This window comes from Canis lupus, chromosome 20, assembly GCF_003254725.2.
Source record: "Canis lupus dingo isolate Sandy chromosome 20, ASM325472v2, whole genome shotgun sequence".
Taxonomy (NCBI): domain Eukaryota; kingdom Metazoa; phylum Chordata; class Mammalia; order Carnivora; family Canidae; genus Canis; species Canis lupus.
This window is the reverse complement of record NC_064262.1, coordinates 15,220,405-15,245,914: the sequence shown is the minus strand read 5'-3', so window position 1 is coordinate 15,245,914 and position 25,510 is coordinate 15,220,405. Positions and strand designations below refer to the sequence as shown.

The window sequence follows — 25,510 nt, the reverse complement described above, 5'->3', positions numbered from 1 at the left end:
AAAAGAGCCAACATTAGAATCTCAGGGGAGAGGTCTAAAAGAAGTGGTAGATGAATCCATGTGGAGCCATTTTGGATTGCTAAATTCTCAGAATGGAGAAATACCAGGTAATTTGGGCACTGTCAAAAGCTGGCTGAGCAGGCTCCATTTTATAGCTCTAAAGGGACGCATTTTAATTCGCAAGGCACATTAATTCTTAACTCCCTCATAAACACGTATTTGTTTGAAGCATTGTCCCAGTTGTGAAATGTGGCTTGGAATAATTCTAGAGAAAGCATAGCCATAAAAAGCTTCAATTCAGGAGTCACACAGATACAGGTTCAAAGTTCTGCTCCACCATTTATGTGCACTGTGCCCCATGAGAGTTATTTAAAACTCTTAGTTTCTTTAGCTTTAAATGCAGATAATAACAACATGTTTTCACAGAACTGCCATGAGAGTTTAATAAAACTAATCTTCCCAGAGTGACCGAGATTTAGTAAACATCTAAAAAATGTAGAGTTCTGCAATTGTTTAAATGAGAAATGCTCTCTTAAAATAGTTTACAAAATTTTACTCTTCAGCATGCAGTTATTATAATTTTTAACAACCTTTGTTTTCAGTATCATTATTTTGTTTCTTTTTAATTCGTATCAACATTAGTCTCTTTTTCTACTTAGCTTTGTCACAGCTAGACTGTCTTTCAAGTATTGGTTCTATACAATGTAGTATCTCACATTTTCCATTTGTGAAACTACTGAATTAATACATTGACTTGGATAAGAAGGACATTTGTGGTCAAGTTAACTACAGAATAATTTATGTCTTAATCTAGTCTATTACTTCATTATTTGTGTTGTAACAGAAGGTCTTATGATACATGGTGACATGATTTGACGTTGATTTTAACTTAACCAAAGGCAGTGAGCTGCTTTGAAGTAGAGTAGTAATTGTTTATGCAAAATCCATGTTCATGATCTGTAGTAGGGACTATGTATTTTAGGAGTTCCACATATAGAGAAAAAAAATATTACCAACACTTGTCCTGACTTGTTCTGTATGCTTCAAAAAATAACCTAAGTGACTTAAGTGGCATTGTTTATATTTGTAACAACTCCTTCTACCTATGCCACAAAGTCACATAAGATCAGATGAAAAAAATGAACATTATATTACTTTATTTTATAATAGTGCTGTTCAAGCAGTATTTTTAAGTGAGCAAAAATGATTCAAATTCTAAGTTGAAAGTAGGTACTCAAATACTGGTATTCCAATAATAATAGCAGCATTACTCACAATAGCCAAACAGTGGAAACAACCTACATGCCCATCAACAGATAAATAGATAAACAAAATATAATGTATACATATAATGACATACTATTAAGCCTTAAAAAAGGAATGAAATTCTGGTAACATGCTATAATACAGGTGGACCTTAAAAATAAGCTAGTGAAGTAAGCCATACACAAAAGGAAAAATACTAATATAAAATTCCACTTTAAGAAGTACTTAGAATAAGCAAATTCATATTGACAGAAAGCAGAATAGAGGTTACCAGGGACTAGGGAGTTATTTTTTAATGAGTACAGCACTTGTGTTGGGAATGCTGAAAAGGTCCTGGAGATGAATGGTGGTGATGTTTGCACAAAATTGTGAGTGTACTTAATGCTGCTGAATTGTACATTTAAAAATAGTTGAAATGGTAAATTTTACTTTAAATATATTTTACCACAATGAAAATATACTATAAAATTTTTAATGGGAACCAAAATTTTGGGCACCTGGGTGGCTTAGTGGTTGAGCGTCTGCCTTTGGCTCAGGTCATGATCATGGTGTCCTGGGATCGAGTCCCACATCAGACTCCCGTAGGGAGCCTGCTTCTCCTTCTGCCTATGTCTCTGCCTTTCTCTGTGTGTATCTCATGAATAAATAAAATTAAAAAAAGAAAAGGGGAAACCAAAATTTAGAACTTAAAATACTAAAAATTTAATTGTCTGAAATATGCTGCCCTCTTTTTCTTTTAATGATTGAGTAACTGCATTTATGAAGTATTGTAAAGGGATCAGAGCTTTAAAATGGAGAAAAAGTTGAAGTCTCAGATTAGTAGTTTACAGATTAATGGAAGGCCATAGGATTACTGAAGTTCACTCTCCTCAGCACCCTTGCTCATCTCTGGCTGCTGTCACATGGGTCCAAAATTGCCATCTCAGTGGCACAGAGCCTCAGCTTAGGTATTTTTCATGCAAGAGCTGTCTTGCCTCGAAGGGACTGATCTGGAATGACTGCCAATAACAGCAAGTGCATACCTGAGGAATCAATCTCTTCCATTTTAATTTCATAGACATGCACCACTGGAAAGATGAGGATTACAGGGTGAAGTCTCCTACAGGAATGCTGGCCAAGGTAACAAGATCAAGCCCCATTAGGCTGTCTCTGGAGCACAGACTGTAAATGGCAAAAGGAGAGAAAGTCAGACAGGAGAGGGGAAGTGAATGAAAGCTAGACTATGGGAGAATGTCTTTACATACATGCTGTAGCCTCATGGAGATTCATGAAGCCTGGTCAATGAAAGCTCAGATCACTCCTGTAAAGTGCCATTTTGCATTCTGCTTCAAGTTCTATTAATTCTATGCATACAGACATTTAGCTGTTTCTTTTTCTTCTATTTCTTAGAGCTCCTGGGTTTAAGTGATTACTTACTCTTTTTGCAGTCAGGTTGTGCCTCAACCAAATGAACATGTTTTGGAGTTAAATAGTACACTCATTAAATTAAGTTTCTTTGATTCTTTGATTTTCTTTCTCTCTTTCCTCCCTCCCTCCTTTTCTACTCCCCTTCCTCCTTTTCCTCCCTCCTTCCCTCTTTCTTTCCCTCTTTTCATTTCTTTGCTTCTTTTTTCTTCTTTTCTTTCCTCTGGTATACTGGTCAAAGCAGCTATGGCATTACAATTCTGATTTGAATAAGCAAGCATGTGCATGCTCATGTATCTGTGTATACTCTCATGTGGGCTACTTTAGTGCATTGACTCAGATTAAATTACTTTCAAGTGTGAATAATACAATATTAATGTAAGCAGCTTTGGGAAATAGTAAAATTTTGAGTTGAGCTTATAATATTGCCTGAGTGTTTTCAAAGATCTAAGGTAGTGCATTGACAATCCAGAGAGTACTAGCCTAGGAAAATGGAAAATGTTTTTTAAAGTTTTTATTTAAGTACCAGTTAGTTAGCATACAGTGTAATATTAGTTTCAGGTATACATACAATACAGTGATTCAACACTTCCATACAACACCTGGTGTTAATCACAATACATGGACTACTTAATAATCCTCATCACTTATTTAACCTGTCTCCACCCCTCTTTCTTTTCTCTTTCTTTTCTGGTAATCAGTTTGTTTTCTGTAGTTAAGAGTCTGTTTCTTGGTATGCCTCTCTCTCTCTTTTTCCCTTTACTTGTTTTGTTTCTTAAATACCAGTGAAGTGACATGGAATTTGTTTATCTGACTGCCTTATTTTACTTAGCATTATACTCTCTTGCTCCATCCATGTCTTTGCAAATGGAGAGATCTCATTCATTTTTATGGCTGAGTAATAATAGTCCATCATATCTATATAAGTATTAAGTAATGTATATAAATATATAAATATATATACAACACCTCTTCTTTATCCATTCATCAGTCAGTGGACACGTGGCCTGTTTCCGTAATTTGCCTATTAGATAATGCTGCTGTAAACATCAGGGGACATGTAACTCTTTAAACTAGTATTTTTGTATTCTTTGAGTGAATTTCTAGTTGTGCAAGTACTGGATCATAGATCTATTTTTAACTTTTTGAGGGACCTACATACTGTTTTCCACAGTGACTGTACCAGTTTACATTCCCTTCAGTGGTGCAAGAGGGTACCCCTTTCTCCACATCTTCACCAACTCCTGTTGTTTCTTTTTTTTTTTTTTTTAAGATTTTATTTATTTATTCATGAGAGACACAGAGAGAGAGGCAGAGACATAGGCAGAGGGAGAAGCAGGCTCCATGCAGGGAGCCCGATGTGGGACTCAATCCCGGGACCCCCCTGGACCAAAGGCAGGTGCTAAACTGCTGAGCCACCCAGGTGTCCCTGTTTCTTGTTTTGTTGATTTCAGCCATCCTGACAGGTCTGAAATGATATCTCAACCATAGTTTTGATTTGTATTTCCCTGATGATCAGTGGTGTGGAGTATCTTTTTTTTTTCTTTTTAGAGATTTATTCATTCATTCATTCATTCATTCATTCATGATAGAGAAAGAGAGAGAGAGGCAGAGACACAGGAGGAGGGAGAAGCAGGCTCCATGCTGGAAGCCTGATGTGGGACTCGATCCCAGGACTCCGGGATCGCGCCTTGGGCCAAAGGCAGGTGCTAAACCACTGAGCCACCCAGAGATCCCCTATGTGGAGTATCTTTTCATGTTTCTGTTGGTCATCTATATGTCTTCTTTGAAAAAATGTCTATTCATATCTTCTGCCTATTTTTAATTTGATTATTTGGTAGGCATTGAGTCGGATCAGTTCTTTATATATTTTGGATATGTAATACTTCATCAGGTATGTCACTTGCAAATATTATATTTTCTCCCATTCTGTAGGTTGCCTTTTAATTTTGCTGATTGTTTCCTTCACTGTGTAGAGGCTTTTTATTTATTTTGTAGTCCCAATAGTTTATTTTTGCTTTTGTTTCCTTTGCCTCTGGAGATATATGCAGAAAGAAGTGAGTATGGCTGATAATAAAAAGATGACTGCCATGTTCTTCTCTAGGGCTTTTATGGCTTCAGGTCTCACATTTAGTGAGTTTATTTTTGTGTTTGGTCTTAGAAAGTGATCCAGTTTCATTCTTTTGCATGTAATTCTTCAGTTACCCTGCCAGCGTTTGTTGAAAACCATGTCTTTTTCCCATTGTATAGTTCTTCCTGCTTTGTTGGGGATTAATTGGCCATATAATTTTGGTTTCATTTCTGGGTTTTTGATTCTTTTCCATTGATCTGTGTGTCTGTTTTTGTGCCACCATATTGTTTTTATCACTACAGTTTGTTATAGAACTTGAAGTCCAGAGTTGGACTTTAGGTTTGCTTTTCTTTTTCAAGGTTACTTTGGCTATTCAGGGTCTTTTGTGGTTCTGTACAAATTTTAAGATTGTTCTGGGTCAGAAAATTGCTTGTGGTATTTTCATAGTGCACTAAATGTTTAGATTGCTTTGAGTAATACAGACATTTTAACAATATTTGTTCTTCCAATCCATGAGCATGGAATATCTTTCCTTTTCTTTGTGTCATCTTCAAAAATTTCTTTCATCAGTGTTTTATACTTTTCAGAGTACAGGTCTTTCACCTTTTTGGTTAGGTTTATTCCTAGGCATCTTACTGATTTGGTGGAATTTTAAATGAGATTGATTCCTTAATTTCTCTTTCTGTTTCATTGTTAGTATGTAAAAATGCAACAGATTTCTGTAAGTTGATTTTATATCCTGAGACTTTGCTGAGTTCGTGTATCAGATCTAGCAGTTTTTTTATGGAGTCTTTTGGGTTTCCTGTATTCAGTATCATGTAAAATAATGAGAGTTTTACTTTTTCCTTGCCAATTTGGATGCCTTTTATTACTTGTTTTTGTCTGATTGCTATTGATAGGACACTATATTGAATAAAAGTGGTGAAAGTGGACATCCCTGTCTTGTTCCTGACCATACAGAGAAAGGTCTGTTTTTTCCCATTTAGGATGATATTAGCTGTGGGTTTTTTGTATATAGCCTGCATTATGTTGAGATATATTCCTTCTAAATCTACTTAGTTAAGAGTTTTTAACATGAATAGTTGTTATACTTTGTCAAAAACCTTTTCTGCATCTATTGAAAGGGTCATAGGATTCTTACCTTTTCTTTTATTAATGTTATGTATCATATTGATTGATTTGTGAATATTGAACCACCTTTGCAAACCAGGAATATATCCCATTTGATCATGGTGAAGATATTTTTAATGTATTGTTAGATTTGGTTTGCTAGTATTTTATTGAGAATTTTTTGCATACATGTTCATCAGAGATATTGGCTTGTGATTCTCTTTTTTTGTGAAATCTTTATCTGGTTTTGGTATTGGAGTAATGCTAGTCTCACAGATTGAATGTGGAAGCTTTCCATCCTTTTCTATTTTTTTTTTGGATTGTTTGAGAAGAGTAGGTATTAACTCTTCTTTAGATGTCTGATAGGCTTCTCCTGTGAAGCCATCTGGCCCTGGACTTTTGTTTTTTGGGAGTTTTTTTTATTACTGATTCAGTTTCTTTGCTTGTTATCAGTCTGTTCAAGTTTTTTTTTTTTTTTTTTTTTTTTCCTGTTTCAGTTTTGGCAGTTTTTGTTAAACTTGTTCATTCCTTCCAGGTTGTCCAATTTGTTGGCATATAGATTTTCATAATATTCTGTTATAATTGTTTGTATTTTTGTGGTATTGGTTGCCATTTTTCCTTTCTCAGTTGTGATTTTATTTGATTCCTTTCTCTTTCCTTTTTGATGAGTCTGGCTAAAGGTTTATCAATTCTATTGATTCTTTTCAAAGAATCTCTCTTGGTTTCATTGATCTGTTTATTTTTTTTTAGTTTTTGTGTCATTTATTTCTGCTCTAATCTCTATTATTTCCCTTCTTCTGCTGGCTTTAGATTTATTTTGTTGTTCTTTTTCTAACTCCTTTAGGTGAAAGGTTAAGTTGTTGATTTGAGATTTTTCCTGTTTCCTTAGGCCTGAATTGCTATATACTTCCCTCTTAGGACCACTTTTGCTGCATCCCAAAGGTTTTGGACCATTGTATTTTCATTATTATTTGTTTCCATGTATATTTTTATTTATTCCTTGATTTCCTGATGGACTCTTTCATTATTTAGTAGCATATTGTTTAACCTCCCTGTATTTGTGATCTTTCCAAATTTTTTTCTTGTGATTGACCTCTATTTTCATAGCATTGTGGTCAGAAATGGTATATGGTATGATTTCAGATTTCTTGTATTTGTTGAGGTCTGTTTTGAGAACTAATATGTGATCTATTCTGGAGAATGTTCCATGTGCATTTGAAAAGAATGTGTGATCTATTTTAGGATGGAATGTTCTGAATAACCAGTTAAGTCCATCTGGTCCAGTGTGTCATTCAATGCCATTGTTTCCTTATTGGTTTTATATTTGGATAATCTGTCCACTGATGTGAGTAGGGTGTTAAAGTTCTCTACTATTATTCTTTTATCCTTTAGTTTCATTATATTTGTTTTTAATTGTCTTCTATATTTGAGTGCTCCCATATTTGCTATATAAATATTTATAATTGTTAGATCTTCTTATCAAATTGACTTCTTTATGATTAAGTAGTGCCCTCTTGTCTCTTTTTACAGTCTGTGTTTTATTTTAAAGTCTAGTTTATCTGATATAAGTATTGCTACTCCAGCTTTCTTTTGACACCCATTTGTATGATAAATGGTCCTCCATCTCCTCACTTTCAATCTGCGGGTATCTAAGGTGAGTCTCTTATAGTCAGCATATAGATGAGTCTTGTTTTGCTGTCCATTCTGATATTCTGTGTCTTTTGATTGGAGCATTTATCTTATTTATATTCAAAGTAGATACTAATAAATATGTATTTATTGTTATCTCATTACTTGCTTTTGTCTTTGTCATTTTTGTCTCCTTTGCACTCAAAGAGTCTCCTTTAAAATTTCTTGCAGGGCAGGTTTAGTGATCATGAACTCTTTCAGTTTTTGTTTGTCTGAGAAACTATCTCTCCTTCTTTTCTGAATGATAGCTTTGCTAGATAGAGTATTCTTGGCTGCAGATTTTTTTTTAGTCAGCACATTGAATATACCATGCCACTCTCTTCTGGCTTGTCAAGTTTCTGTTGGCAAACCGCTAGCTAGCCTTATGGGTGCTCTCTTGTAAGTTACAGACTTCTTTTGTCTTGCTGCTTTTAAGACTTTTTTTTCTTTATTACTACTTTGAAAATTTAGTTACAATATGTCTTGATGTTGGCCTGCTTTGTTGATTTTGATGGGACTTCTTTGTGCCTCCTGTATCTGGGTATCTTCTTCTTTGCACAGATTATGGAGGTTTCCAGCTATTATTTATTCAGATACGTTCTCTGGCCCCTTTTCCCTCTCTCTCCTTCTGGGACTCCTGTAATAACAAATGTTATTATGTTTGATGGGGTCACTGAGTTCCCTAAGTCTGTTCTTGTGTTGCATAATTCTTCTTTATCTCTTTTGTTCAGCTTCCGTATTTTCCATTATTTTGTCCCCTAGGTCACTAATTCATTCCTCTGTTTCTTCCACCCTGCTGTTCATTGCATCAAGCTGTTTCCAATGTTAGTTATTGCATTCTTCATCTCTGATTCTTTTTTTAACTCTTTAATCTCTGTGGTAAGGATCTCATTGATATCTTTTATTTTTTTTTTCTCAAGCCCAGTGACTAAGTCTCTGCCCTCCTCTGTGTGTTAGAAAAACCAGTTGTGTCTCCCACTCCTGAAAGTAATGGTTATGAAAAAGAGGTCATATAGCACACATGGCCTGGTGCTTCAGGGAGTGTCCCTGGTGTGTGCTACATGCACTCTGCTCTTGTGTTTTGGCTGCTCTTTCCTTCAGGCCACTTGCAGAGGCTCTCCTTGCTTGCTGTGAGCAGTGTTTGGTCCTGACTTTAATATGGCAAATTTTAAATAGATGTGTTCTGGTCTGCTTGTGAAATGAGACCTGATATCAGCTGTGCCAGAACTGAGGCCCTGCAGAACTCTAGTTGGAAGATGTGGTGTGGTAGAGGTTTGTGCTGGTCTTCTGGGGAAGGGGTCTGCTGCACTGGAACTGAAGCAAGCTTGATTAAGAAGGGTAGTCCTGCCAGAGCGCAGGTTTGTTGGGCTCCATGTAAGCAAATTAGGTAGCCAGTGTTGACACTGTACTGCTTCCTGCAGGTGGCTCTGTGTTTATGCTGATGAGCAGGAAAGGATTACGGTGGAAAATTCCTAAACCAAGATTATTTCCTTGAAATGGACTTTTCAGTTTCAGCACTATAGACATTTTGGAGTAGATAATCCTTTGTTATGGAAGCTATTCTGTTCAGTGTAGTATGTTTAGCCATATCCCTGGGCTCTAGATACCAATAATGCACACTCAGCAAAGTAAAATAATGTTTCCAGACATGGTAAAATGTCCTCTGGTATGGGAAGGGCATAACCACTCTCAGTTGAGAAGTGCTATCTAAAGTATGGTATGACATTCCAGGGCCATGGCATTGGTCTGGCTCAGACGTTTTCAGAGCGGAATGTGGGATGGGAAGAGAGGAATGATGGAGAAAATAGTTAGAAAATGTGTCTTTATGTTTTTTTTTTCCATGACGTTGCTTCCTTTATTTATTTATTTTTTAAAGTAATCTCTGTACCCAGCTGAGGCTCCATCTCAAAACCCTGATATCAAGATTATCCTGCTTCACTGACAGAGCCAGTGGGCATCCCAACATTGTTTCTTTTTTTTTAATTTTTAGAAAGGAAGGCATTTTTTGTCCACTTAAGTTTGAGTCAGAAAACAAAATTCCCATTACATATGTGAATTATAATATATATCAACATCTGTTTCCTGGACTTCTAATTGTTTTGCTTGGTTATCGGTATTCACTAGCCAATACCTCACTGTTTTAATACCATAAATTAATAATGTTTTTATACCTAATATTGGCAGGTCATCATTTTTAACATTGGGCATGGTATCAATAATATACTTACAATATTGACTTTCATAATTACTGACAGTTTTTCTTTTATTCTAATTAGTGAAATGTTAGTTTTTTAACAGCGAACGTTGTTTATTTTTTAAAATACTTAAAATTTTATTTAAATTCAATTAATTAACATATATTACTAGTTTCAGAGGTAGAGGTCAGTGATTCATCAGTCTTATGATACCTAGTGCTTATTACATCACATGCCCTCTACAATGTCCATCACCCAGTTATCCCATCCCCCAACCCCGCTTCTCTCTACTTTTCTCAGTGTTTTGCTAGGACAGGGATAGGTGGCTCCTGAGAACCCTGAGTATACTCCCAAAAGCAGAGGACCCACCTTTCCTAAGTCTATAGATTACATTTAGGAAATACGTGTTTGGGTCTGCTTGCACCTAGGTGTTCTCTTGATCCAGGCACTTTTCCAGGGGTATTGACTAGCCTAGATCAGCTACTCCTATCCATTCTTCCTTCCCACATCAATTCTGCAGCTCTGAAAACAGATTCGCAAGGAATGCTACCCTGGCAAATCACAGATCCTTTGAAAAAAATATCGTGCTAAAATTTATGAAAATCTTTTCACAAATTTTGCTCACATATATTTTCTAATTCTTATTATCTCTCCAATGTGTTCCTCCTTCTTACTACTTCCAAGGTCTCCTCTTAGTTTAGTTCTCAGAGTCTGGTCCAGGGAATCCTATGGAGGTGACCAAAATTTTTAGGTGGTCATTCATTTTGAAGCTTTTTTCAGAATAGATAGCAAGGGCTTCGTGGACTTTTCCAAAGGCTACATGACATGTGATATCACATAGACTAAATGTAGAGACAAAAAGAGGAATAAAATTATCTTCTGCTGAGGCAAACCTTTAAATGATTTGCAAATGTGTAAAATATGCATTCTGATCTCTATTTTTTTTGTTTTAGATAATTATTTTTCATAAGATGTTCTATTTATATAAATAGATTTATCGATAAATGAATAAATATTTTTAGAAGTTTCATTTTAAAATTTTAAAATAGTAAATATCAGTAGACATAGAACCCATGTAAATCACTTTCTGATTCTCAAAAATTTAAGAGTATACTTTTTTATGGTTTTAGTGGAATACTTGGAGCGTTCACAAAGTATTTTCCACTCTGGCTTTTGGAACTCCAGCATCTCCAGCCCTGGGAAAGCCATAGAATCTGTTTCTATGGCACCGCAGTTTCACCAATAGTTGTTCTCTGCCAGGCCTTGTGGAAGCTCTCATTATACCTTGCAATTTAGTATTCAGCCAATGACTCAAGTGGACTTCTATGCATAGGTCTACAGATCCTTCTTTGAGCAGCATCTTCCTTTTCATTATCTAACCCTGTAAATTCCTTTTTTTTTTTTAATTTTTATTTATTTATGATAGTAATGGAGAGAGAGAGAGAGGCAGAGACACAGGCAGAGGGAGAAGCAGGCTCCATGCACTGAGAGCCCGACATGGGATTCGATCCGGGGTCTCCAGGATCGCGCCCTGGGCCAAAGGCAGGCGCCAAACCGCGGCGCCACCCAGGGATCCCTAACCCTGTAAATTCCGAACAAACAAATAGCTTTGAACCCTAATTTTTGTTTTACCCAGTGACACCACTACTCTCAGTTTGGGCTTTACTTCCGTTTCCTGTGGTTTGGAAAGTGCCCATGGAAATAAAGTCCGGATAAACTAGGAGCTCCCCTCGTATGTTTCATTTTTCTAAATGATCACAGCTTTGTGCTATCTTTTGCCCAGTGCCTGAAATCAGTTTCTTCATTTTTTTTGGTTCAGTTTTATTTAATTTACCCAGGTTAAAATAAATGTGATACCAATACTCTGGAAGGCGAAAATTGGAAGTCTTCAATTTTTTCTATATTTAGGTATCTCTTTGCAGGAAGGGGCTTACTAGTGGTGAGATGCATGCTGGCACATAGTCAAGTGTATCCATTTAAGGTTGGGGAACATATGAGAACTTGTGTATATATTTTATATCATTTTAAATAATTGCTTCTATTTAATTATGTGTATAATTTAGTAACATAACAAGACATATGTATACTTTAGAACTAAAAATGCATAGTTACAAGTTTTATTTTTTCCTAACAAATATGGAACTATTCCTATAATATTTGAGCTAATTTTTTTGGGGGTGTATAATGGTTCAGAGTGAAAAGAAATATTTATTTTAGGGAATTAAATGAATTATTACAGAAATATAATTTGTATATACCCACTATGAAGAGAAATTGAGTGGTGATTTCTATAACGTTAGTCTGACAACTCATTCAGCAGGTGACTTGTTCCATTATGAGATGAGAATGAGGCAGTGGGGTTTCAAGAGAAGCAAAAATAGGAGGGGCTGCCACTGTTTTTGAATTAGTGCTCTGTACTAGGCCCTGGGCAATAAAGGTATCCTGGCCTCCGTTTTACAAATGTATAGTTTGAAGCTAAAGGAGACTACTTTGCCTCTGGTCATAAAAGAATAAATGAGGTTTGAACTAGCACTTCTCTAACTCTATAGCCTATTTGTTATCATTTCACCAGGTTTTCTTGGATCTGGACTATACATAGAACATTTTTATACCTCTAAAGATATAGGACACCAATATGATTTTTCAAAGTGTTTCAAATGTCGCAGTGCCTACCCTGGAGTTCAGTTAAGCCATAACTGATTTATAGTGAACTAGGGAAATTTCAAGTTGGCATGAATTATACAATCTTCATTATAAATATGTGTGTGTGTGTGTGTGTAGCACTAAATTTCTTCTAAGAAAGCTAAAGAAATTTCCCACTGAGTAGAAAATGTTTATATTCTTCACATACTTGTGCATGGATTTCCAAATTGATGGCTATTTGCTTCAAAAGTAGACAGGAAATCAATCCTGGAAATTATTGTGTGTGTAGCTCAATTCAGTAAGTTGTAAAATATTATTTCTTTCATCTCCTTTATGCTGTTTAGTTGCTATTTCATTCTTCATGGTAATAGAAAAAATTCAATGATATTGTAAACATATACTGACCTTTAAGATTTGTTCTCAGGTTCAGCAGCCATTTGTTCAGGAGGCACTTGGCTTTTACATCAGCAGATCTCTTCCTCTTTGGGGAAGAAATTCAAGTCATGCTTAATATTTTACATTTTGTTGGGTTTGTGTTTCCCTTCAAAACTATATCACTGTGTAATTAGTACTGCTCTCTTTAAAGAAAGCTGTGATGATTTCTGGACCATGAATAGCAGCGGATCTGGGAAAGGATGCATATTCTCAAGTACAGTGGTGTGAATTAGTAATCCTCCTCCATAGAATCAGAATAAATAGTTGTTTCTAGTGAAAAGTAAGAGCCCCATATTAGCCCATATTCTGGGCTCTTAGACCTAACTACTCATACAGAATTTCCCTTTTTTTTATATCTTGTTTTCCTCCAGTTCTGGACATTTATATATTATCATATTTCTTAACATTGGTCCATAGTAGGTCTGCTATTTTCTATTAAACATTTTCTGTAAATCTAATGAATTTTTAAGTAGTTGTTCATATGAAGAACATTTATATCAATAATATAAATAGAAGAAAATGTAGTACAAGTGGAAAATAAAAAAGTAAATATATACGAACTTAAATATACATAGATTTAAAATGTTCAGAAAATAAAAATATTGTGTACCACCAAAAGTCCTATGATCACATTTTCAAAAACTATGACCCCTATGATCCCTATTTTTCAGAATGGAAACTACACTTCAAAGTCCTTACCGGTTTCCATTATAGGTTTCCCCTCCTTTCTGAACGTACAGCATTTTAATGAAACTATTCATAGCCTTAATGGTATAAAGAAAAAAACAATTACCATTAGTTCATATAGAAATTTTTTGAACATTCTCAGACCCCCAAAAAAACTTCTCTCAGACTTTTTCTGATAGATTAGGACACAGCTTTTTAACGGATGCCCAAAATAAATCAAGGTAAAGCATAAACTCTCTTAGACACAGTTCTGTGTCAACGCTACTGTGGTTTGATGCTGAGTATAGTTCCTGGGAAGCAGCTTGGTGGTGTGTTCAGGGTATGCACTGCCTCTATCTTAATGCAAAATAAACACTGAATGCTATTTGTGCTTTTTTTCCCTCTTTCTCTGTGTGTATGTGTGTGTGTATAATAAAAGTGAAAATCCTTTTTAGATTTTCTTTTGATTAGTGAAAACAGGTACTCTGCTAATGTAGGTCTTTCCTAATAGTAATTGGCATAACATGAACTTTCAAAAAACAAAGGATACCTGTGTGTACAAGTCATTTATGGCCATGAACAGATTTTCTGCCTTGAGGAACCAGCTTGTGAGCCCCTTAGGCCTTCAGACAACGTTTCCTTTACCCTGAACTCCAATATATCCTTTATTGCATAAAGGTATGCACTGTATATTTAATTCATGTTCAGCAAATTGAATACTTAGACAACAGTCTCCAGTAATAAAGTCCAGTGTGGCTTATGAGAATAGGACAGTAGAGAACAGCAAGCTCACTAAAAGGAACCAGCGCTATCCAGGAAAAGTTATTTAAATATATAGGACTAGAGGTGTTTCTTTTTTATTAAAAACAACCACTTAATAGCCTTTACTATGTACTGAGCACTTGGTAAACATTAATGTATATAATTCTCACAACAGCCCTAGGGGGCAAATAGGATTAGTACTTTCATTTAATACATGAAGAAAGTAAGGCACAGAGAGGTAATTTGCTGAAGGTTACTTAGCTAGGATATGGAGATCTGATTTTTGAAAGCCAGATTCTGAACTCTCAGTCACTACTCTATGCTGTATTTTCTTCTTAGAGTGTATGGAATTACCCATGTGAAAATATTTGGAGTCTATCATTCTACAGTAACTTGTTGTGATTTGTGCTCCCATTTCATTAGTCTTCCATTTACTGGGCAAAAATGTAGGTATTTCCTTTCCCTGAATTTGTGAAACTCCAACAAAGAGCATGCACATATAGGAAGTATCAAATTCTAAGTGTCCAATATATTTTTACATCACATCACATAACGTGACATATTATGCTATTGTGGAATGTCAAGCATTGGCATAATGTATCTCCTGAAAATGCAGAGTGACAGGTTGTCATTATAGTTGTTCCAAGTTTTTGTGATAATGGCGAACCCTGGAAAATTTCATTTTCTGGTTTTGCTGATTGCCAACACATTGACATTTCCCCTCTGTTTTCCCAGTGGGAAAGACAGAATTGAATTTAGCCAAACCTGATAATTTTCCTTAATGGAAATTTAAGGGACTAAGCCACATACATTTGTGTATGGGCTTCAGTCATTTGAAGAGAATTATTTTCCATCTCTATCCCTAGTATATAGAGGCAGATGAAATAATTTTTCATAGCAATGAATTGTATATGTAAACACCTACTGATAAAGATCATTCACATTATGAGCTAAGTGCATATAGTGCTTATATTTAGAACAGGATCCAGTGTATTATGGGAGATTTAGCAAGTGTACCTGTCATCTATCCACTAAATGCTGGTAGCAATGCACTCTCACTTCCCATCCCCCAATTTGTACAACCAAAAATGTTTCCAGACTTTACCAAAAAATTGCCTCTGGTTGATAATCATTGATTTAGAGCAATGATTAGTTGGTTGTTTTTGTAAACTCCTAAAATTCATACCTTTGCACATAATTTAAGACTTTAATTTTAAAGATTTTATTTATTCATTTGAGAGGGGGTAGGAGTGAGAGAGAGAAAGCATGAGCAGGAGATTGGGGGAGGAGCAGAGGGAGAGGGAGAAGCAGACTGCCTGATGAGCAGGGAGCCTGATGCTCAATCCCAGGACCCTGAGATCATGATCTGAACCAAAGGCAGATGCTCAACCAACTGAGCCACCCAGGCACCCTCGTATTTTAAGACATTTTGTTTGTTTGTTTTAGGATAATGTCTTATAGGCTTCAATGCCAAGTTTGCAGTTCCAAGCATATTATAGTAAAATAACTATTATGTCTTGCCTACTAGCATTATCTCTTACAAATAAAGTTAAACTGCATCACTGGCAGAACCTTTGAAACATGATGCATTTTTATTTCATTTTAAGGTCTACAAAAGTAATCTTTCTGCATATTGGTAAATAGAGGCAAATATAGAGTAATAATTACAGGGTCTTTTATTTATTTTTTTTAAAAGATTTATTTATTTATTCATTCAGAGAGAGCAAGAGATAGGCAGAGACACAGGCAGAGGGAGAAGTAGGCTCCATGCAGGAAGCCCGACGTGGGACTCGATCCAGGGTCTCTAGGATCACACCCCAGGCTGCAGGCGGCGCCAAACCGCTGTGCCACCGGGGCTGCCCTACAGGGTCTTTTAAATTCCATATTTACCTGTCCAAGTAATTCTTTTTTTTTTTAAGATTTTGTTTATTTATTAATGAGAGACACGGAGAGGGAGAGAGAGAGAGAGAGAGGCAGAGACATAGGCAGAGGGAGGAGCAGGCTCCATGTAAGGAGCCCGACGTGGGACTCGATCCTAGGTCTTCAGGATCAGGCCCTGGGCCAATGGCGGCGCTAAACCGCTGAGCCACCTGGGCTGCCCTGTCCCAGTAATTCTAAGGGAGGTTTTAACTTACCCATTTTATTATTCCTTTTCCTTCAAAGATTTATTTATTCATGAGAGAGAGAGAGAGAAAGGTAGAGACACAGGTAGAGGGAGAAGCAGGCTCTATGCAGGGAGCCTGATGTGGGACTCAATCCTGGATCCTGGGATCATGACCTGAGCCAAAGGCAGATGCTCAACCACTGAGCCACCCAGGCATCCTCGCATTTTATTAATTAATAAATGGAGACATGAAGAGTAGCTTTTATCCCTTCATTGTGAGTTGGATCAGAAAATACCACCATTCTGAGAATTTTAGGTTGAGTAAAATTTTCTTGCTGATTATTTATTTTTTTAATGACTCAGCAGTGGGGCTAGGGGCAGAGGAGGGGAAAAAGAGAGAAAGAAAGAGAGAGAGAGAGAGAGAGAATTTGAAGCAGACTCCATACTCAGCATGGAGCCCAGCACAGATCTTAATATCACAACCCTGACATTCTGACCTGAGCTGAATTCAAGAGTCAGACCTTCAACCAACTGAGTCACTCAGGCATCTCTTGTTGATTAAACTAAGTAAAGAAACTCTCTACTTGTGTATAAACTTTTTTCCTGTCCTTGAGAGTAGTGCTAAAGATGCATGCCCATTTCTTTCTTTTACTCTTCTATTTCTAAATCCATATACCACCATTTCCTATTTTGATGTCATTGGTTGGTTGTCTCAGGACCTCACGTGAACTGGACCATCTGTCTGTAGCCCCTCAAGTAAGCTGCCCTAATTATGTTACATCAGACAACTTGTGAAGCTCAGAATCCCATATTTCTAACCTTACATCTGATAAGCAGCATAAGCCATTTCCATTGCTATTCTCAGTCATCTGTCTTAAATAGATTCCCAGATATCTAGGTTCTTAAGCCTCTTCCAGTTTACTTTGTAGTCAAGACCCCAGAAATTAGTCTTCCAGAATATGGCTCTTCAAGCCAGACTCCTTAAGGTGATGGTGCCTGTATAACCTTGAAATGAAACCTCCTACACTGTGTAGTACTGTCCTCTCAGGGAGAGCCACTATTCATTAGCTTAAATTGTGAGCATTATGTTTCAGTAAAATAAATACATATTTTCCCTACAGTAATGACTTTTTTTCTCACTTTGTGAAAACTGCAGGGACCCTTGTTATCGAGAGATAATCGTATTCTAGCACTGCCACTTATTATGCTCAGTGAAAGTCCCAAGGATATGATTATCTCTTAATAACACTAAAGCCTGTTATGTATCATGTTGTATTGTTGTTTACTTTGAGTGCGTGGGGGGAACCCATTAGTGATCTCTGTGGTTGATATTATTCGTTGGGATAATGATAAAAGAATCAAATGACCATTTGTTTGCTTGTAGCTAGACAGCACAATAAGAAATGTATCCCATTTCCCACTGAAAAATGTATTCAAATGTAATCTCTAGCATAGTATTAGTTTAATAACCTGGATGTTAATACTAAATTAATATCAAGCAAAGCTAAAGGAAAGTTAGGAAATAAACATGGATAATTTAATAACTCTGTGACCTTTGCCTCCCACAGAAAATTCAGGTTGGGTTTTAACTACGTGTGAAAGAAGTAAATACCTCTGAAAAAGAAGTACTCACTAATTCAGTGGTGGAAAATATCATCAATAACTTAAGTAGGATGGATGTAAGGAAAATGCCCCTAAATATAATGGTCTTCTAAAATATGGGCAGTTACTGAATTTTATCACTCTCACTTCATGCTTTCCTTTCATATTCAAAGAATGCAATAATTTTGGTTTCATTTATTAAATAACTGTTAGACACCAGATAGTTGTCATGAATTCTCTCATTTTATCTTTACTAGAGCTTGCAAACCTTGTAGGTAATACTGTTCCTGTTTTTTAGGTGGGGAAACTGAGACTGTAAGGAGTTAAGTAACTTGCTTAAGTTCATGTAGAAGGTAGATGGCAAAGCCTAACTTCAGATCTGAGTTCAGAGTCCATGTGTTATCTCCTGATTATTTAAAGTTATGATATGAAGGATAATTGCAGGACACTTACAGCCAGTGGTGATCTCACTTATGTTTATTATTTGGTAGACACATATCTGACCCTAATGAAATGGAAAAAGTTGATTAAAGTGAGGAGACCATTATATTCTCTCTCCTAATCTTGCACTCAATGTCTGTGAGAACTGAAAGAATTAAGAATGCCTCATCTGCTTTTTTGTACATTTTAATTAGGACTATTTTCATACTCTTAATCATCACTTGCGAAGGATTTTGTTCTGAGTAAATATGCGACACACTTTTTACTTCTGAGTTATTTGGGGAGGGTCTAGATTAGGACTTTTTTGCTCTCTAGAGTAAAAATCATCCTTTATGACCCAGGCCTTGCCAGCTGCTGCCTCCTTCTTGTTGCATTTAGCCAAAAAGCTCTGCAGTCACTTGTGAATTTCTAGTTTCCTTGTATTGTAATAAAGCCAGTGCATTTCTGTTGACAACAACTGATGAGTTCAAAACTCCTGGACCTGTCATTCTGAACAGAGGATGATACATCCATATATTCATGCATTAATTTTTTGTCTGTTCCCACATGTGAGTTTTTGGACTTTATAATAAAAGCAACAACTAAACTTTAACCGTAATTTAAAGGTGTTAAAATAGCAGGTAAATGGTATGGATTTAACACTGGAAAATTAATAAATTTTTAGTAACTTTAAAAAATATTAAATATTTTGTGGATATTATAAACTGGGCACTGTCCTTTGCATGGATTATCTCATTCTGCCCTCACAAAAACAGTGTAAGGTAGATATATAATTATTAGCCTCATTTTATGCGTAAGGAAACTGAACTTAAAGGAAGTGAATGAAATGAAAGCTTTTTCTCATGTTCTTGTCCAGTGGAGGCTATTATTCCATTGCCTCTAATGGATGCATAGTTTCTTTCTCTATATAAAACAGCACAAAAGTAACCAAGAATAATGCATGTATCTTTACCCTTTTTCAAGGAATGGCATTGTGTATCTATCTACCTTATTCATCTCTGAGCATGCTGGCACATTTGAGATGGAAAGTTTTAACTAAATCAATTTCCCCCTGATAAGAATATGGCTGTTCAACATTTTTTCCAGTGGAGAATTTCTAATTATAAAATCAATAACTTCTCAATACCTATCTTGGCATCATTACAGATTTCCTTTTAAGACTAGTCAAGAAAATACATGGTAGAAATGGGTTTAATTTTTTAAAATTGCATATCCGTTCCTTAGTTTTAAATTTGAATCCATTCATTTACTCAGCACATATTTAAGGAAGACTTGTTTTAGATTAGTTGTAATAAGCTCTGCAACTTCAAACTGAAGAATAAGAAAAAAAACAGATACATATTTTCCTACAATAAAAGATATATGTTTGTGTAGGAGGTGTGTTGTAAACACACTGTGATTTGTGTCATGCAGGAAACATGCTAAATGTAACAGGATGACAAGATTCATTACAATCATGAAATGCTATAGTTTTGTAAAGAGGATTATTTCAAGAATAATACTGTATGATTCTTTTAAAACATTGAAGTATAGTTTATAATATATTAGTTTCAAGTGTATAGCATAATGATTTGACAGTTTATACATTGCAGAATGATCACCATAAATGTATTTACCACCTGTCATCACAAAAAGTTATTTCAGTATTTTTGACTATATTCCCTAAGGTTTATTTTTCATCCCTATGATTTATGTATTTTATAACTGGAAGTTTAAACCTCTTAGTCCCCTTAACCTGTTTCACCTAATCCTCTGCCCCTCTCTCCTTTAGTAAACATCAAAACTGCAATATTACTTTACTCCAGTGAGAATGGCCATTATCAAAAAGACAAGAAATAACAGTTAAAAAAAATAAATTTTGGTGAGTGTATGGACAACAGGAAACCTTTGTGCCCTTTTGTTGGGAATGTCAATTGGTGCAGCCATTATGGAAAACAGTATGGAGTTTCCTCAATAAAGTAAAAAGAAAAGTACCATATGATCCAGTATTTTCACTTCTGAATATTTCCCTGAGGAAAATAAAAACACTGATTTGAAAAGACTTATGTGCTCCTATGTTTATTGCAGCATTATTTACAATAGCCAAGATATTGAAGCAACCAAAGTGCCGATCAACTGATGACTGGATAAGATGTGTATATATACACATGGAATATTACTTACATAAAGAAAGAAATCTTGCCATTTGTGACAACATGGATGAACTTAAAGGGTATTATACTAAGTGAAATATGTCAGATAAAGAAAAACAAATATATGATTTCATTTATATGTGGAATCAAAAAGAAAAAGGGAAACACTCAAATATAGAGAATAGTCTGTTATATTTTTACATTTTTTTGATGTTTGGGTGGTGGTAGCTGAGTAGAGTAGTAGCTTGAATTGTCAGCATATACCATGAAGTTAGGGATATTTTTTTTTCTAGTAAATATTTTTGGAATAAATAAATAAATGTAAATATAAAATCTGTTGGTCTATAATAGTAAAGAAACAACTGAGTATGAATCATATTTATGAACCAAGAGAATTCATATATGTAGGCTTTCTTGCAAATAGATAGTGTTCTGGGGTTATATATATATATATATATATATATATATATATATATATATATAATTCATCCGTATGTTTTCCTCAATTTCTTTAGGCACATAGCTGGGACTTCATGTTACCCACAAAAAGCTTGCCTTTCAGTGGGTTCATTTCTTAAACAGCAACCTTTTAGTTGCAAGTTACAGAAATCTACACTAGTTCCACATAAAGAGAATGGCTGTTGAAAACATATGCCAGGCAAAATGATTATGACCTAAGAATAGAAAATTAGGGATCTCATTGGGACTTGTAAAGGCAGGAGATGTGGCTATTTGTCACCCTTCTTATCTTATTTTTAATATGGGATCAGGATTAAGGGTGTATGTTATCCCAACTTAGTTTTTTCAGAATGTCTGTTTCATTCTCTGATTGTCTTAGCAGACTAGTTTCTTTGACAATAATTCTACCTTTACTTGCGTTAAACTCTTCAGTGGTGCAGTTTAGAATCTCTGAGAGAGAATCCTGTCAGGCTTAATATGGGTCAAGCCTTCCTCCTTGTTCCATCACTCAGGACAATGAGATTTAATGACCTAATACTTAGGGCAGTCCTTTCCAGGAGCTATGGATGAGACAAGTTCTTTAAGGTACAGATGTTGATTCAGAGATCTTCTTGGGATCAGTCCCAGATATTCCTCCTTAACTTTTCCAACCCTTCCAACCTACCTTCCATTCTCTTGTTCTTTGCTCCATGACAGCTAACAAATCTGATAAATGTATTCATGTATTCAGGTAATTTCATTTGGCCAGTGTTCCCCCCTGGGAGCAATTCCAAAAATCAAAGGGATGAGTTTAATGCTAAATATTTTAGACAGTGGGAAAATATTTGGTAGTATGTAATGTTTTTCGGTTCTGACTTTGCTTTTTGTGTATATAATCCTTCTTCATGAAACTACTTATAAGAGAATCTTTTACCACTGTTACTATAATATTACTACTGGCGTGCCATATGCCAAGTAGAAAACTCAATACCTAAATGGCATTATGTTATTTAATTTTCAGTTTCTCACTGAGGTTGAATAATGCTGTTGTCCCCATTTTACAGGTGAGATTGAGGCTTATGTCAGTTAATGAATTGCTCAAGATCACAACGGCTAGTAAATAATTGAATCATTATCCCATGTCAGGCAGGACTCCCAGAACTTGTGCTTTTAAAAAAGAGGAACATGATGATTATTTAATGAATAAAATTAGAACGTAAGTTTTCATTTCATATCTATATCCTTCATTGGACAAATATTGTATTTACTTGCATTCTGTGAAGAATATATTTATGTACATATGTACATACGTGTGTGTGTGTGTGTGTGTGTGTGTGTGTCAGGTTAGTAATACTTGAAAAGAAAGAATGAAACCTTGACCAAAATTGTGGTTTTTGTTTTTTCAGGTTTATTATCATTTTTTAACTGTTGTTACTGATGTGTAAGCTGGAGTTGCAAATGATGCCAATAGCTATAAACAGAGCTTTACCTTCTTATCAATGATTATCCTTAATGTAAGAAAAAGGGAAACAATGAGGTACACACTGAATTTTTGTAGCCAACTCACATACATAGAGCTGGTGACTGACCATAGTAAAATAAAACAAATGGTGATTTATTTATGATTCATTATTAACTTGAATATAGGTTTTTTGTTTATATCATAGGAAATACTTCCTTTCATTTGTCGTAATCATTCGTGGCATTTTATTTGGGGGGAATATATAAGAAAGCATATTAAAAAAAGATAAATTACATTTCTGGATATATTAACAATATAAAGCAGACATATTTGGTTCTTACCTTCTGACCATTATTGATATTAACTTAAAAGTAAAGGATGTTAAGTACTTAATATAGTGATGAATTATTAAGATACCCAGCAGGAGCTAGCATAATCTTAATAAGTGATAATGTATTTATTGCTAATCAGAAACATACAATATTTCTATCTTAATCAATTATACTTTATTTAAATGTAAATTAGACCAGGCTTGTATAATGATACTTCTGAGTGGCCAATCTATATATATCTACATAAAATGATATTTTTAATTATAAAAAATTATAAGGCAGTTATTTTGCTGAGAGGTAATCTACAATAGAAACTTGGTTAGAAGATACATATGCATAAACATGAAGATATGAATATATACAATTATTTTCAGTAATATTTTTTTTTTCTTAAAGGGAAACAGTATTGCTTAAGGAGAAAATATTCTCAGGCACAGAATTATTTTGCAATTAATTTTAACTTGGTGGCTTTAAGAGAAGATACAATACCATATTTATGGAAAGAGTATTTTGTTTTTGTTATTGTTACTCTCATTTTACATTTTCATATGTCTAGCAAAACCACCAGGAATTTCCTAGTTCATTGTTCACCTTTTCATTATTTTATAAGCTATTGTAATATATCTTCTTTAGAAATTCTCTTTTTTACTGAATCTGAATACCACAAAATATCACAGGCTCCTAGAGCCATTATACTAACAAAGAAAGGCTAGAGTGGTGAATTGACTTGTCAAAAGTCACATAGCTAGTGGGAGATAAATCAGAAAAGGAACTTGGCTTCCTGACTCCTAATCTGGGCAATTCTATCAAGCTGGAAATTCATACCAACCATATTTAATTTTCATTTCCTCCTAATTTAATTTTAGAATGGCAGTGGTTAAGTGGTAGCTACTCATAAGCTTATTTATACTTGAAAAATGTATTTATTTGTATATGTTTTATTTTTATTCTAGGGATCTTTGACATACAATACCTCCACAGCATGTGTTCCAAAGAACTGCCTTAAAAGGTAAGCTTCCCACAAGGGAAGATTATCTAAATTTCACTTTACTTTTGGCTAGCATCCTTAGTTTTTATGGAAACATTGAGCCATTTCCCTATAGAGCGATACATGAGATAATTTTAATGTTTTTCTGAAGGTTGAAATTAATGAAGATAGTAAAATCATGTAAAGTTTTAAATTAACAATATAAAATTAAGACCCTTCCCAAGCCTTGCTGGAAAAGATAGTTGTAGTAGCTTTCCTGTGTCTTAGATTAATTCTATAACCCAAAAACTTCTGATTTTGGCATCATGGAAAGAGTATTAGGACTAAAAGTAAAGGTTGTTGCACTTCTGTCAAATGGTTTTATAGGAAAGGACATTTAATCCATCAAATGAATACAAATATTAAGTTACTAAGCCCTAAAAATATTCAGGTCTTAAAATTGAAGCCTTTTAGGGATACAAGCAGTGTAACTTATGATCTATGATATATGCACATTTTTCCTTCGTAAAATATTCAGATCCAAAAAAGGTAAAATATCTGTTTTTATTTCCTAAGCCTGCTGTAACACAGAACCATGAACTGGGAGGCTTAAAAGAGGAGAAATTTATTTTTGTTACAGTTCTGTAGTTTGGAAGTGTGAAATCGAAGTATAGGCAGGCTCATACTCCCTGAAGGCCATGAGGGAGGGATCCATCCTTGATTCTTCTAGTTTCTTATAATTGGCAACATTTTTGGTGTTCCTTGGCATGTAATGGCTGCACTCACATCCCTCTCTGTCTTCACATAGACTTCTCCCCTGTGTGCCTTTGTTCAAATTTGTATTTGTGGTAAGGACACCAGTCATTGGATTGAGGGCCCACTCTAATCCAGTGCAACCTTATCTCAACTTGCTAATGTCTGCAAGGACATTTTTCCAAATAAGGTTGTGTTCACAGGTTCTACGGTTTAGGATTTAAACATATCTTTATAGACATAGTTCACCTATAATAGTATATATCCCCTAAAAGTGACATCAGTGATGTTAAAATTATTATATTTAACTAGGAATTCATGAGGAGGGAAAACACTAACAGGTTTGGTGGTGGAAGGGGTCTCATTCCAATGATGAGTAAAATGAAATGCCAACTCATTTTAAAAGTTGTGCTAATTAGTCTTGATGGACAACTTATCTCCCAAGGAGATAAAAATGAAAAACATAGTCATTCAGAACAGAGATTAATGACATTGGGTAAATATATTAGCATGTGATTTTGACTCTGAGGGGAAGATTATTTTTAACAACCTTAATTGTAAAAAAATTAGAAAAAATTATTTTCCTTGATTCCTTAGATGTTTTTCCAAAGCCAAGAATCAAGTAAGGTATTTTTTTTTTTTTTATCAATTTGCTATGGCTCTATAACAAACCACTCCCAGATTCTGTGGCTAAAAACAGTAACTGTTACTTCTCATGAATCTATTAGGTAAGCTATTTGGGTCATCTGTTGTGGAACCCAGTTTTGACAGCGTGTGTTAGTGTTATGAAGTCTGATTGTAGATAAATTTGGAGGAGCCTCTGCCTGAATAATCTCTAATCCTAGAAGGAGCCAGGCTTTTTCTCATGGTGATGACTATTGTACTGTATTGTATTGAGTGTTATCAAACTTGCTATTAGTTTCTATTTAAATTTCCACGGACTTGTCTACCTACAGTCCATCCCAGACAAAGTAGCTGAAGTGATCCTCTTAAATCATTTCCTAAATCTAATCAGATTATCATAACCACCTATACATCTTTCAGTGTTCCTTGTTTTCC

General features: G+C 35.1%; 1 protein-coding gene across 12 annotated transcripts in view; it reads left to right on the top strand.

Annotated features, from left to right (window-relative positions):
* The window catches only part of CNTN4 (contactin 4), a 922,691-nt gene that overhangs the window by 211,405 nt on the left and 685,776 nt on the right, over nt 1-25,510 (top strand). For all 12 annotated transcript variants that reach the window (XM_049098179.1, XM_025451427.3, XM_025451465.3 and 9 more), the window contains one exon: nt 23,685-23,740. The gene's annotated coding sequence lies outside the window, so the exon portion shown is untranslated. The remainder of the gene's footprint in view (nt 1-23,684; nt 23,741-25,510) is intronic.